Here is a 12,285-nt window from a genome sequence, read left to right as displayed (position 1 = left end):
CACAGAAATTATCATACTTTACTAAATTTGAAGACTTACATTTTGTGTGCTAAAAGAGATTTGTAGATTTCTTTGTCAAGGACCTCTGTCTATGGGGTTGGGGGTTGTACCATATTTCTGAAAAGCTCACATTTCTAACCCAAATCAGTGTAACATGGCTCCCTTTTAGACCGATATAGTTATATACACTGGGTGATTGGACAAGGTCTTCTGATCATTTTTAAAATATTTTATTTACTTATTTGAGAGAGAGACAGAGATATTGAGAGAGAGTGCGAGAAGGAAGGAGAGAGAGAAGCAGGCTCCCTGAGCAGGGAGCCTGACATGGGGCTCAATCCCAGGACCCCAGGATCATGACCTGAGCTGAAGGTAGACGCTTAACTGACTGAGCCACCCAGGTGCCCCATGAATCATTTTTCAAGAAACTATACTTCCCAAATAGTTGTTTCTGACCCAATCCAGGTCACCAGCTCCCTATATGACTTCACATACCTCCAAATATAACTTAAAAGGGGGACGGTAGCCACAAGGATGGGGAGCTTCACTGTCTCCCTGTACAAGGCAGATATCATTCATCAATTGTTACACTTTTTCCACTACATTGAGACTTGGTCTTGATTCTTCACAACCCAACACTGCAAACAACACTGTCAACTAACTGGTCTTGACATCTAAATTGAAATCTATTTGCAATACCAGGATTAAATTAAATCACTACAAAATCTAACTATTCTCGAGAAGTTTCTTTGAACAACCCAAATTTTATCTCTGGCTACCTAATGTCACATTCCTAGTGGTAATGTTCTTTAGACGGGTCAAAAGTTCCATCTCTGCTTTTACACATTAGAATTATAACTCGCATTCTGAGTTTTGAGTTGCATTAGGAAATAATTTCAGGTGGGGAGATAAGGAACATATTATCTATTCCCTATTTTATTTCTTTGAAATGAGTAGAGCTATGGTTTCCCAGATTGTCTACTAAGTTGACTCTCAGGATTCTAGTTTGATTTGTGTTTAAGGCCAATATATATATTCATATTTTATCTGACTTATTCATCCTTAAAATAGGGACACTAATCATTGCTTGGTTATTATTTAATATTGGCACACTTGGGGATCCCAGGTGGCTCAATTGGTTGAGCATCTGTCTTCAACTCAGGTTATGATCCCAGAGTCCTAGGATTGAGCCCCACCCACATCAGGCTTCCTGCTCAGTGGGGAGCCTGCTTCTCCCTCTGCCCCTTCCCCTGTTCATGCTCTCTCTCTCAAATAAATAAGTAAAATCCAAAAAAAAAAAAAAAGAACTTTATTGTGTATAAAATCACAGTAATATGAATAATTTCTGATTTTGTCCAAAAAATTAATTCTCCCAATTACACTGCAAAGAGTTCTCAAAGATATAAACCACTCTGGATTATATTTCCTTTTAAGTCTCTTTATTAGAAGAATGTCTCAGGCACTAGGAAGAATATAATTCTTTGCATGTTAAAGAATTTTAGTTTACTTTAAAAGTTTTGGTAATTCAGGGTTAATTATATACTTTATACTGGAACATGAAAGATTAGTAACCTAAAGATATTTAGATAGTTTCTCTAAAGATTAATAAAAATGATGAAAAAAATGAATATAAGCCTTCCTTGTTGAATTATTATGGGAAATGAATAAGAAAATTTCTTCAGCCATACATAAAACAGTAAAATTCTGAATCACAAACTATGCATTCAAATAAAACATTAGTGTATTTCTCAAAATCATTACTAATAGTAGTTCTTCTCATGTGCCCCATGGCCAGAAGAATCCCAGAGCAGGACAATAATAGGTCCTTTTAATTATCATCATTCTCTGGAAAAAAGTACATCTTGAGAAAATATGCGAGGGCCATACCAGTTCTGATGACAATGCACAGGCAAAGATTTAAGTCGATAAATGGCATAACAACCAGCCCTAATGGGCTGTAAGTGATGAAAAGCCAAATCACTTGGCTTATGGGGAGGTGGGTGTGTGGATTAACTGACCCATACAAAAAGTGTAGGCATTGACTTCAGGCATGGCTGGATCCAGTGCAACATCACTGCGCTTTGGTCTCTTTCTATCTCTCACATCCACTTTCCTGTTTATTGCCTTCCCTCTGAGGCAAGTTCTCTCCCTGTGACAGCTGGAACAGCACTAGGCATATATCTTCCATTCCTATCCAGCCAATACCCAAGTACTTGTTCTATTTGCACAAATTTGGTCACACACCCATTGAACATTCACTGCAGCCAAAGGATGCTGGTCCAAGCAGAAGAGAGTGAATGCTACGCAGCAAGAACCAGTAGCTTTCTATCCTAATAAGACATAACCAATTTTATATTGCTTTTGAGCTACATAAATGCCTAGGTTCCTGTTTCCTAAAATTTGGAAATCTTGAATTCATGGAGCCATCTGCTCATATCATATGATTACCTCAAATTCAAATGTTCTTTTTGGAACAGAGCACACCAGTTTGTGAGAAGGTTCTTATCTACTCAGCGTGTTGCCTCTATATTGTAGCTGAAGTCCCAAAGCTGAGAATAGTAAGAGACAATTCCACCACCACCCCCCAGCCCCATTCTAAAGAGAGTGCCTGAAACATACAGGCCAGACTTAATGAAAAAAAAAAAAAAAATCAGGGGCACCTGGGTGGCTCAGTCAGTTGAGCGTTCAACTAGATTTCAGCTCCGGTCATGTTCACTTGGGTCGCAGGACTGAGTTTTGCATGGGCTCTGAGCTCAGTGGGGAGTCTGCTTGGGATTCTCTCTCCCTCTCCCTTGACCTCTCCCCCAATACTCTCTTTCTCTCTCGCTCGCTCTCTCTCTTTCAAATAAATAAATCTTAAAAAACAAAACAGGACAAATCAGTCCAGTCTCTGTGAAGCCCTCACTTCCAGCTTTTATAGGACATGGCCAAATTGTGAAAGATCATGGAAGAAGGTCAAGGAAGCAGGAATTCAAAGGAGTGGAGAGTGTTTGAGTTCTTTTTCCTTCTCTCCTCACCCATTTCTCCTCACAGAGAAAGGTATGTTACCTCCCAACTTCCCCCATAAAAGATGGAAGGAATCTGCAGAAGGGGAGACAGGCGCCTTGCTTCTTAGCAGACAACTTATCGGATGATGAGATGAGAAAAATAAAGCAGAGTAGGTGGTGGGTGTGGCTGTGTTGCTTGAGATGGAATGATCAGGGAAGACCTCACTGATAAAAGGACACTGGGGCCAAGGCCTAAAAGTGAGGGGAAAAGCCATGCAGAGAGAACAGAATACCCAAAGGTCCTTAGCAAGAACATGGTTAGTAGTTTCTGGAGAGGAAAGGAGCCAACAGGACTGGAGAAAAGTGAGCAAGAGGGAATGTCGAAGGGATAAAGGGCGAAGATTAGAATGGTGCTGCATTTACTACAATGGGTGGAGAGTAATGGAAGTGTGTGCAAGACCACACACCACACCCTGCATAATGTACTGCCTGAGCTTTCACTCAGGCCTGGACTGGGGGCTGGAGGTGGTCAGGGAAACTTTGAACTACATGTGAGATTAGATGTAATTAGATTAGAAAATTAGGCATTAGGTTTGGATTTAGACTGAACTGTACTTGTCTTTTAATACCTGAAGGTAAGCCTTACTTTTCAGGTATTAAAGTGGCTGGAAAGCCATGAGATCTATATGAAGGGTTATCTCCAGGGCAGGAATGAGTAAGTGCATGATTGAAGGTTAGAGAAAAATAAAGCCGTTCCCTATGTATACCTCACAGAGTTTACTTTATTCAATAAACTGATTAGTTTCTAAAAGAATCAAAACCCTTACAATCCATCTGTGAATTCACCATACACAACACAATGTTTTACGCACTAATGTGTGCAAACTCAGTACACATTTGCTAAGTATGGAGTATTATAATATGCTATTTGGGGGGAAAATGATGTAGCACTAGATAATGGTCAGATCAGGGAAAGCTGAAGGAGGGCTTAACTTCCTAAGTAGGATAATTCAAAACTTGAGATTATTTGTAGGGTTTACATGTGGATTCCTGACCTTTAATTAGAGTCACTAACAAAGGTCTCACTGTGAACTTGTTAGAAAGGATCAATACCCAAACAGACTATAACACAGAAATGATATTTGCTGCCTGCTAGTTTTAATGTGCAGTGTAAGGTCCAGGAAGTAGAAACAGCAGCAGGATTGTTAAAATGAAATAAATTGAACAGAAACAGAATAACACACAGAAGTGACACTTTTTTAAATGATGGAAATCACTAAATTGGCTATTTCCACTTCCATTTTGGGCTTAAACAAGATGACAATTTGTTACCCTTTCATAGAGAAGAAATCCAGAATTTGGCAGTCCAGAGCAGAAATGGCAGCTCCAAGGTCAACAGAAGTTAGATTCTTCCTATGGCACTGCTTTGGTCAGTCCTGGGCCTATCACCACCTGATCCACAATGGCTACTTGATTTTAATCCATCACATCTACCTCCCAGCCAGGTAGAAAAAAGAAAGAAGAAGAGGACTCCTCTTTCCTTTGAAGGATACTCCCATGAAGTCCCCATGGGACATCCTTTGAAGGATACTCCCATGAAGTTCTAGTTTCTCTTAAAGACCTGTAGGTGAAGTTAGATTGGATGCTTTTTATCAAGAACAGTTACTCCCTTCCTTATGTCTGCCTGTTAGGTTAGTGTGTTCACAGCTCTATTTACTGGTTATATTGTGCTTCTGATCTTTAATAGCTAATGCCACTAGTCCCAAAGACAACAGTTCAGTTATATAACCTATCAACGTCCTCCCTGTCCAACCCTCCTCCAATGAATTGGCTGTGCCTGATGACTCATCTGCCTCCTATGGAAATTATTAATAATTTGAGTCAGGAAACATAGAAGGAAAGGCAGAGTGTGGTGGTGGAACAGGGGTGGGCTTCAGCTCCCCTGGACTGAACTCCTGTCCCCAACATTCACGTAACATGACTTTGGGTAAGTTTCCAGCATCTCAAAATTCCCATTTCCTTCTCCATAAGACAAGAAGGGTAATACCTCTTGAAGCTGCTATGAGGAATGAATTAAATAACATGTGAAGTGACCCTATGCCCCTAAGCACTCAAACTCATTTTTCCGTAATTCATTCATTGTTCTCAGACCCCGGCAATGTGCTAGATACCATGCTGGATGCTATGGTTGTTGAAGCCTAAAGAAGAAATGCAGAGAGCTCATGATGTAATACAGGAGCTTAAGACACACAGAAACAGGCTCTGCAGAGAAGGAAAGGTTTTACACACGTGCAACATTAGAATGACACCTCTCTTGACTTATATCAAAATGCTAGATACATTATCTTCCAGAAAATGGGATGATTCAATCTGTTAAGGTTCTGTGTGCTTGATTTGCTGTTTGGTAACAAGCACTGACACGTGGGCCACCCCACGTACACAAATAGGGTCACATGAAATGCTTGCAGTGGCCCCCCTGCTACAGTTTTCTGAAAAGTGACAGAGAAGTACCTGCGTGATACTCTCTTGACTACTCCGTGAACATCGCGTATTACTTTAGGTTAGAATGTGAAAGCTAAAACAAACTGATCATCGCACTACAAAAATTCAGCCAAAAGTCCCTTTTTTACATCCATATGTCTTCAAGCCTTATGGCAATAGTAATGATGCACTCTCTAGTCCCCACTGCCTTTGCAGAGATGTGTTACAGATCTCTACGTGCCTGGCCCAGGGTGGGCACTGCGGTTGTGAAGATGAAAAAGATGGCATCTGTCCTCCCAGAACGGAGCACACAGAAGGGGCACAGACAAGTGAGATTTTCATTACCATGTGATTAACGCTACGGAGAGAACAGATATACTGGAGCGCTAGGCAAGTTCATAGGAGGGGACAGCCCATTTAGCTTTGGCCAGTGAGGGAATGTTGCCTGAAGCAAGTGAGTTCTACACTGAGGCCTAGAAAATGAGCAGAAATTAACCAAGCGAAGGGTGCTTCAATCAGTGCAAAGGGCAGGTCCAAAGGGCATGGTGTATTAAAGATGGGAAGGATTCAGTGTGGCTGAAGAGGAACGTGAAAGATAAGATTTGCTAGGTCCAGATATTGTATCCCTGCACAGACACATACCATGAAGAATCTTGATCCCCGCCGTGATGACTCAGTTCACAGGCTTCTCTTAATTTTCTAGGACATGCAGAGAAATAACAAACAAATAAACAAAAGAGGATTCATTTTGTTATGGCAGAAAATAATTTTATGCAAAATCAGAGAAACAGCTACGTAGTACCACTTTTCCGCATAGAAGAAACACAGGAAAAGCAGTATACTGTTACTGTACATATATTCTAAACAACTTGTCAATTCATTAAAGTGTTCAAGCTTTCAGTAACTTGGGCTTAATTCTTTATACCACTTCAAGAATAACATGGTAGGATGTCTCAGTTAAGCATCTACCTTTGGCTCAGGTCATGATCTCAGGGTCCTGGGCTCCCTGCTCAGTTGGGAGTCTGCTTCTCTCTCTATCTCTTCCCCTGCCCCTGCCCTCCGCTTATGCGCTCTCTCTCTCTCTCTCTATCTCTAATAAATAAATAAAATCCTTAAGAAAAAAATAACACAGTAAAGAAATGATCATGATTCTGCAGTGTCTTTGAAAATTTTTTAAATCTATATTTAACTTGTTTCCTTGATGCAGACCCTCATAGAAGTTCAGGCTAATTATAAGGTATGTCTATATTACTATCCCTTTGGGTGAGAGAGTCCATCACATTTCATAAACTTAATGGAACGAATAAGAATTTATGCAACACTAAAAAATTAACCAGAAATTTCCACATAGTGACACTGTGGCCAATTAATGAAGCTAATTTCTCAGTAGGCAATCTGTTACCTTTAAAAAATGCATATAACTAAAGGATCTTTCTCTTTCATTTATGGTTACTATGCAAATTGAATATCCATAAATTCATTCTAGATAGAGTAAAAGCAATAAAATTTTCATGATTTGGCAGGCTTTAAATCATTTACAACACTATAATAAGTTATTGAAGAAAGAGGCTTATAAATTGACAGAATCCCCTTAATAGCAAAGAAAATGTTAGTACTTTGCAGAGAAAAAGAAAAAGCAGAATTTCCTATTTAACTGACACAAAAAAAAACAATTTCCAGAAGTTCAATAGATATCTTTAGAAGACAAAAATCATTCACAAAAATACTAGGTTAGGTGCTATGATCAGATTTTTTTAAAAAATGAACCACGGTCCTTATCCCCACAGAGCACAAAGTGGAATAGATTACCCTCTCCTCACAACAGTATGGATTTTCAGGTTCCTACAACTTATGGAATAGAACATACCTTGAATCTGGACCACGAGAAATCAAGATGAAGTAGAGTTGACAATCCTACAGCCCCTTCAGCATATTTGAGACCTCTTTGAGAAGGGGAAGGGATATTAGGTAAGGAGATCCAATGTCCTTGTTCTAAGTCATTGAAGTAACTTTATTCCCTCTGCTATGGGATATGCCCCAATTACCACTCCCTTTCTAATTTTTCTGCTCCATCACAGCCTTGCCCTCCATTACTTATCTTCATTATTTGGAAACATCCATTTGACAGAAAGAGCCATGAAAGAATGTGATTCTGACATTCATTCTTCCAACGCTTCAAAGATACCTGAGGGCAGAGGAACAACTGACTTAAGAGCCTGAGTTGCTGTTACGAATTCAAATATTCAATTCACTGATCTCTTAGATCTGCAAGGATAAAAGTATCCTGTGGTGAATTAAGTGAGTGTTAACAAGTGATGTGCCCAGGCTCAGGAAGACAGAAGAAAAATTATGTATTCTGGAGTAACTGGGGGAGGTATTTAAATAAATTTATATATACATATTTACTTATCACCCACCATGCGCCAAGTATATAATTCTGTGAAAGAGGTATTATTGTTCCCGTTTTAAGGATTAGAAAACACAATCATTAAGACAAGAGATTTTCCTTAAATAGTTAAGGACCAGAGACAAGATATGGGCCTAGACCTGCCAGTCCAGCACTCTTCCCGTAACACTAGTCCACTTCTTGGAAGCAGCAAGGTACTAACTGGGTCTTGAAAGATATAGATTGGAGCAAGGTATTGAGAAGAGACAAGTCCATAAGGAAGAGAAGTGTGTCTCAGGCCTGGTCACCCTTAAGGGTATTGGGAGAACACACTGCCACTAGATTTCCTTTCACATTTTTCTCTCTAGTAAGATATTAGAGAAGAGACGACTGGGACAGAAAACCTCTTACTTCACAATTCTGTTCCCGAGGGTACCAATTTAGGAAGACCATAGCCTTGAGGGATCACTATCAGAGTGGGGGAACCCTTAGATAACAAGTTTATGACTTTCTGTCTTCAGTAGTTTAGAAAGCCTAATTTATTAGACTCTTGTAAAATTTCAGTATTATCTCATTGTCCTTCATTCCAGTCTCCTCCAGAGAGCAGGACACATTACAGAAAAAGGAGAACCGATGTTACAACCCCACTGCTCTATCTTTTCTGTTTCGTTCTCTAAAGACTTCATTTATCAGGTGATCAGTTTACACTAGGCAACAGTTCGTGGCTAGTCCAACTGAACTATAGTGTGTAACTTCCATCCATTTAGGGATCAAATTCTGGATGTGAACACAATAAAAGATCGCTCCTGGATTGAACTGTATAGATTTGCACTTATGTTACCACAGTTATGTTTATACATTTGATTGTAACGTTGACATTAAAAACTTAGCTTAGTATGGTGACTAACCTAACATTAAAAAAAAACTCAGCTGTTTATTCCATGCGTTGCTTATTTTCAACAATTAATTTTTTTTTTAAACAAAAGGTGTTCTGGATGAAGACTTAGTAAAGCTTAGGTTACACATTAGAATTCAAGAGCTGAATATACAGTTGTTGGCTGCATAGTCTAAAAAGGTAGCAGGCTTGAAGGTCATATAATGTCACTAGAAGAACGTCTGAATGACATGAGAAGTTTTAATTCCTAAGGAATCGTTTTAATTCCTAAGGAATCGTTCTTTCCTAAGAAAGAAACTATTAGGGGTTTTGGTTACTGGAAGAGGGGGCTAGAGTTCTTAAAATTTTACCAGTGATGACTTTGTAAAACAGTTGGCTTAGATAATATAAGAGCAAGGCTAATGCAGGATCAAAATATCAGATTATATTATCTGTCTGATGCAAATTTTCTATGGAAGTCTTAGCAGGAAAATGGAAGAGTCTAAAAGGGAATACTTAAAACAATTTTTAGAATGGTAGCAAGTTCTCCATTTGTTATATACTGTAATACATAATAGTTTCCAAAGACCCACTTTAATGGAGTTTTAGGATTCTCCCCTGTGTTTCTTGTGCCTTTTATGACACTACCATTTTCTTGCTTGTGCTCTTAAGCCACCACTAACGTACCACAAAAATATTTTCAAATGCCAAAAGAGACAAAAAAAAAAAAAAAAAAAAAGATGGGGGTGGACAGCAAGCATAGACTATAAGAGATGAGAGCAATATATGAAATAGACAAGTCAGTGGGCCATTCAGAGTACAACAGAAACCAGTGGACAAGAGGAGGCAAAGCACTGACTTGTCAAACCATAAATTTGCAACGCTTTTTTCATTTGGCAATGGACATCCAGAATATGAAGACAGTTGACTAAAACAAGGTAATGTGGTATAGAAGTGTTAAAATGTAAACATGTTTCCAGTTGAAGGAGCACCTGGGTGGCTTGGTGGGTTAAGCCTCTGCCTTCGGCTCAGGTCATGATCTTGGGGTCCTGGGATGGAGCCCTGCATCGGGCTCTCTGCTCAGCAGGGAGCCTGCTTCCTCCTCTCTCTCTGCCTGCCTCTCTGCCTACTTGTGATCTCTCTCTCCGTCAAGTAAATAAATAAATAAAATCTTTAAAAAAAAAAAAGATGTTAGGGTGAGATGAGTAAACTGTGTGAATTGCTAAGTAGTAATATTTACCTAGATTAACTTATAGTTCGCATGGCTAATCAAGAAGAGGTGTGACTCATATCCGAAACAAAATGGTTCATGTTCACATGCCTAGAAAAGGCTTTTGTATCTGCGGTGGTTTCCAAACTTTAGTATGGATACAGGTTGTTGGGATGCATATCAAAATGTAGACCAGGGCGCCTGGGTGGCTCAGTGGGTTAAAGCCTCTGCCTTTGGCTCAGGTCATGATCTCAGGGTCCTGGGATTGAGCCCTGCATCGGGTTCTCTGCTCAGCAGGGAGCCTGCTTCCTCCTCTCTCTCTGCCTGCCTCTCTGCCTACTTGTGATCTCTGTCTGTCAAATAAATAAAATCCTTTTTAAAAAATGTAGATTTCCAGGCCCCTTTCCCAGATTCTGATCTAGCAGTTCTAGAGTAGGGTTTCCAAATCTTGGCCCTATTAATATATTAAGAGATTATTTTCTTGCTGTGGGGACTACCCTGTGCCTTGTAGGTGGTTGAGCAGCATTCCAGATCCACTAGATATCACAACATCCTTCCCTGGGCCTATTCCAGATGTTGCTAAATGTGCCCTGGGGGCAAAAATCACTCTCCTCCTTTGGGAATCACTTGTTAGGGTGAAGCCTATGGACTGCATTTCTAATAAGAATATCCGAGTGGTTTTGGTCAGTGAACCAAACTTGAAAAATACAATGTGCTCAATTATGTCCCCTCCAAAATTCATGTTAAAAGTCCTAACCCTCAATACCTCAAAATGGGATCCTATTTGGAAAGAGTCACTGCTGATTTAGTTGAGATCATACTCAGTTAGAATGAGCCACTAATCCAATACAATTGGCATCCTTATAAAAAAGGGAAAATTTGGACCCAAGAGATAAGCACACAGGGAAAATGACATGCAAGCCAAAGAACTACCAGAAGCCAGGAGAAAAGGCTGGAACAGAGTCTTCCTTAGCTCCCACAGGCAGAGCATGGACCTGCAGACACCTTGACCTCATACTTCTGGCCTCCAGAACTGTGAGACAATAAATTTCTGTTGTTTAAGCCATCCAGTTTGTGGTTAGAGGAGCCCTAGCAAACTCGTATATAATGAATAAAACACAAGTCAGAGTTTAGCACTGGGACGACATTTGAAGCAGGATCCGAGAGAAAAATGGAGAGATTACAGATGGGCACCAATTCCCAATTTATCTTTCTCAGTGCATGACATAAAACAGAAGTTGATAGTTTTTATTTTTATTAAGCACTCTCCACATATATCTTGCCCGAGTTAAATATTAAGAAAAACATCTTATAATTTGTTACTTTATAAGGTTGAAATTGCCAGTGTTCCATTTTCAAGTCTTCCTCTAGATTACACAGTACTTGAGTAGGCTTGAGTCTGGAGTTGACTGTAGGACTAATGGAACTAATTAATTATGCCATTATCTACAGAAAAGGTAACGTGTAAATATGAGGTTCCATACAGGGCAAAAATGTACTGACTGATCACACTGTAGCTTTAAGAAAAGTGTTGACTGTTTCAGGTCACAAAGGCACTATTTAGAGTACAGCAAGTGGGACCATGTGTCCAGCAGGCCACACAGTCATGTGCTTCTCTAAAGCAGGCAATTCATACTCTCTCACTGAAAGAATGAACCCCATGATATTTTAAAAAACCTGAAGAGGCATGTACTCTGAGTTTCATTTGCAGTAAAAGTGAACACTGTTAATTATCAGGAGGCAAAAACAAGAGCCCAGTGGCAAATGGCAGTCTTTTTATCCTCAAGATAGAAGAGTCATACTAATAGATATCTCAGTTCCTGTTTCCTCCCGCAATTGAACAGGGGTGAGAAAACAAGCCGCCGTGCCTCAAGATTTTAGAAAGAAAAGTTGTAAAGCTTCTATTGCAGATGAAGGGCCCCAACATTTATTTTTCCTGCTCCCATAAGCATAAATACTTCATGATAATGAATGGTAGGCTCCTGGAAATGTCTACAAATTAACTTGAGTGGTCAAATACAAAGTTGGGCACACGCCGCCTAAGCGCCCTCCCTACATCAGGATAAACTAACAGGACGTTAGCCTGGAAGCCTCTGCCAAACTCTCAACAACTTCACCTCTGTAAATCCCCTCACCTTTAATCTAGGAATCTTTCCACCATGTCCTCAGTCACATGAAGTTACCGTCAGAGCCCAGGATACCTCCTGTCCCCAGGGGACAGGTTTGACTCTTGGGGGCAAAGGGGCAGGGTGGATAACTAAGTTTGGCATGTGGTCTGAAAAGCCCCGGAAGACTAGGATAAGGACTGCCGGTTCTCCAGGTTTTGGTTTTTTGTTGTTGTCGTCGTTGT

General features: G+C 40.0%; 1 long non-coding RNA gene across 1 annotated transcript in view; it reads right to left on the bottom strand.

Moving 5' to 3' along the window:
- The window catches only part of LOC132026089 (uncharacterized), a 40,866-nt gene extending 34,700 nt beyond the window's left edge, over positions 1-6,166 (bottom strand). Inside the window, exon 1 of the long non-coding RNA XR_009406766.1 lies at positions 6,108-6,166. This is a non-coding gene — a long non-coding RNA (uncharacterized LOC132026089). The remainder of the gene's footprint in view (positions 1-6,107) is intronic.
- Positions 6,167-12,285: the final 6,119 nt, after the last annotated feature.

This window comes from Mustela nigripes, chromosome 10 (assembly GCF_022355385.1).
Source record: "Mustela nigripes isolate SB6536 chromosome 10, MUSNIG.SB6536, whole genome shotgun sequence".
Taxonomy (NCBI): Eukaryota; Metazoa; Chordata; class Mammalia; order Carnivora; family Mustelidae; genus Mustela; species Mustela nigripes.
This window is presented reverse-complemented; position numbering and strand designations above follow the sequence as displayed.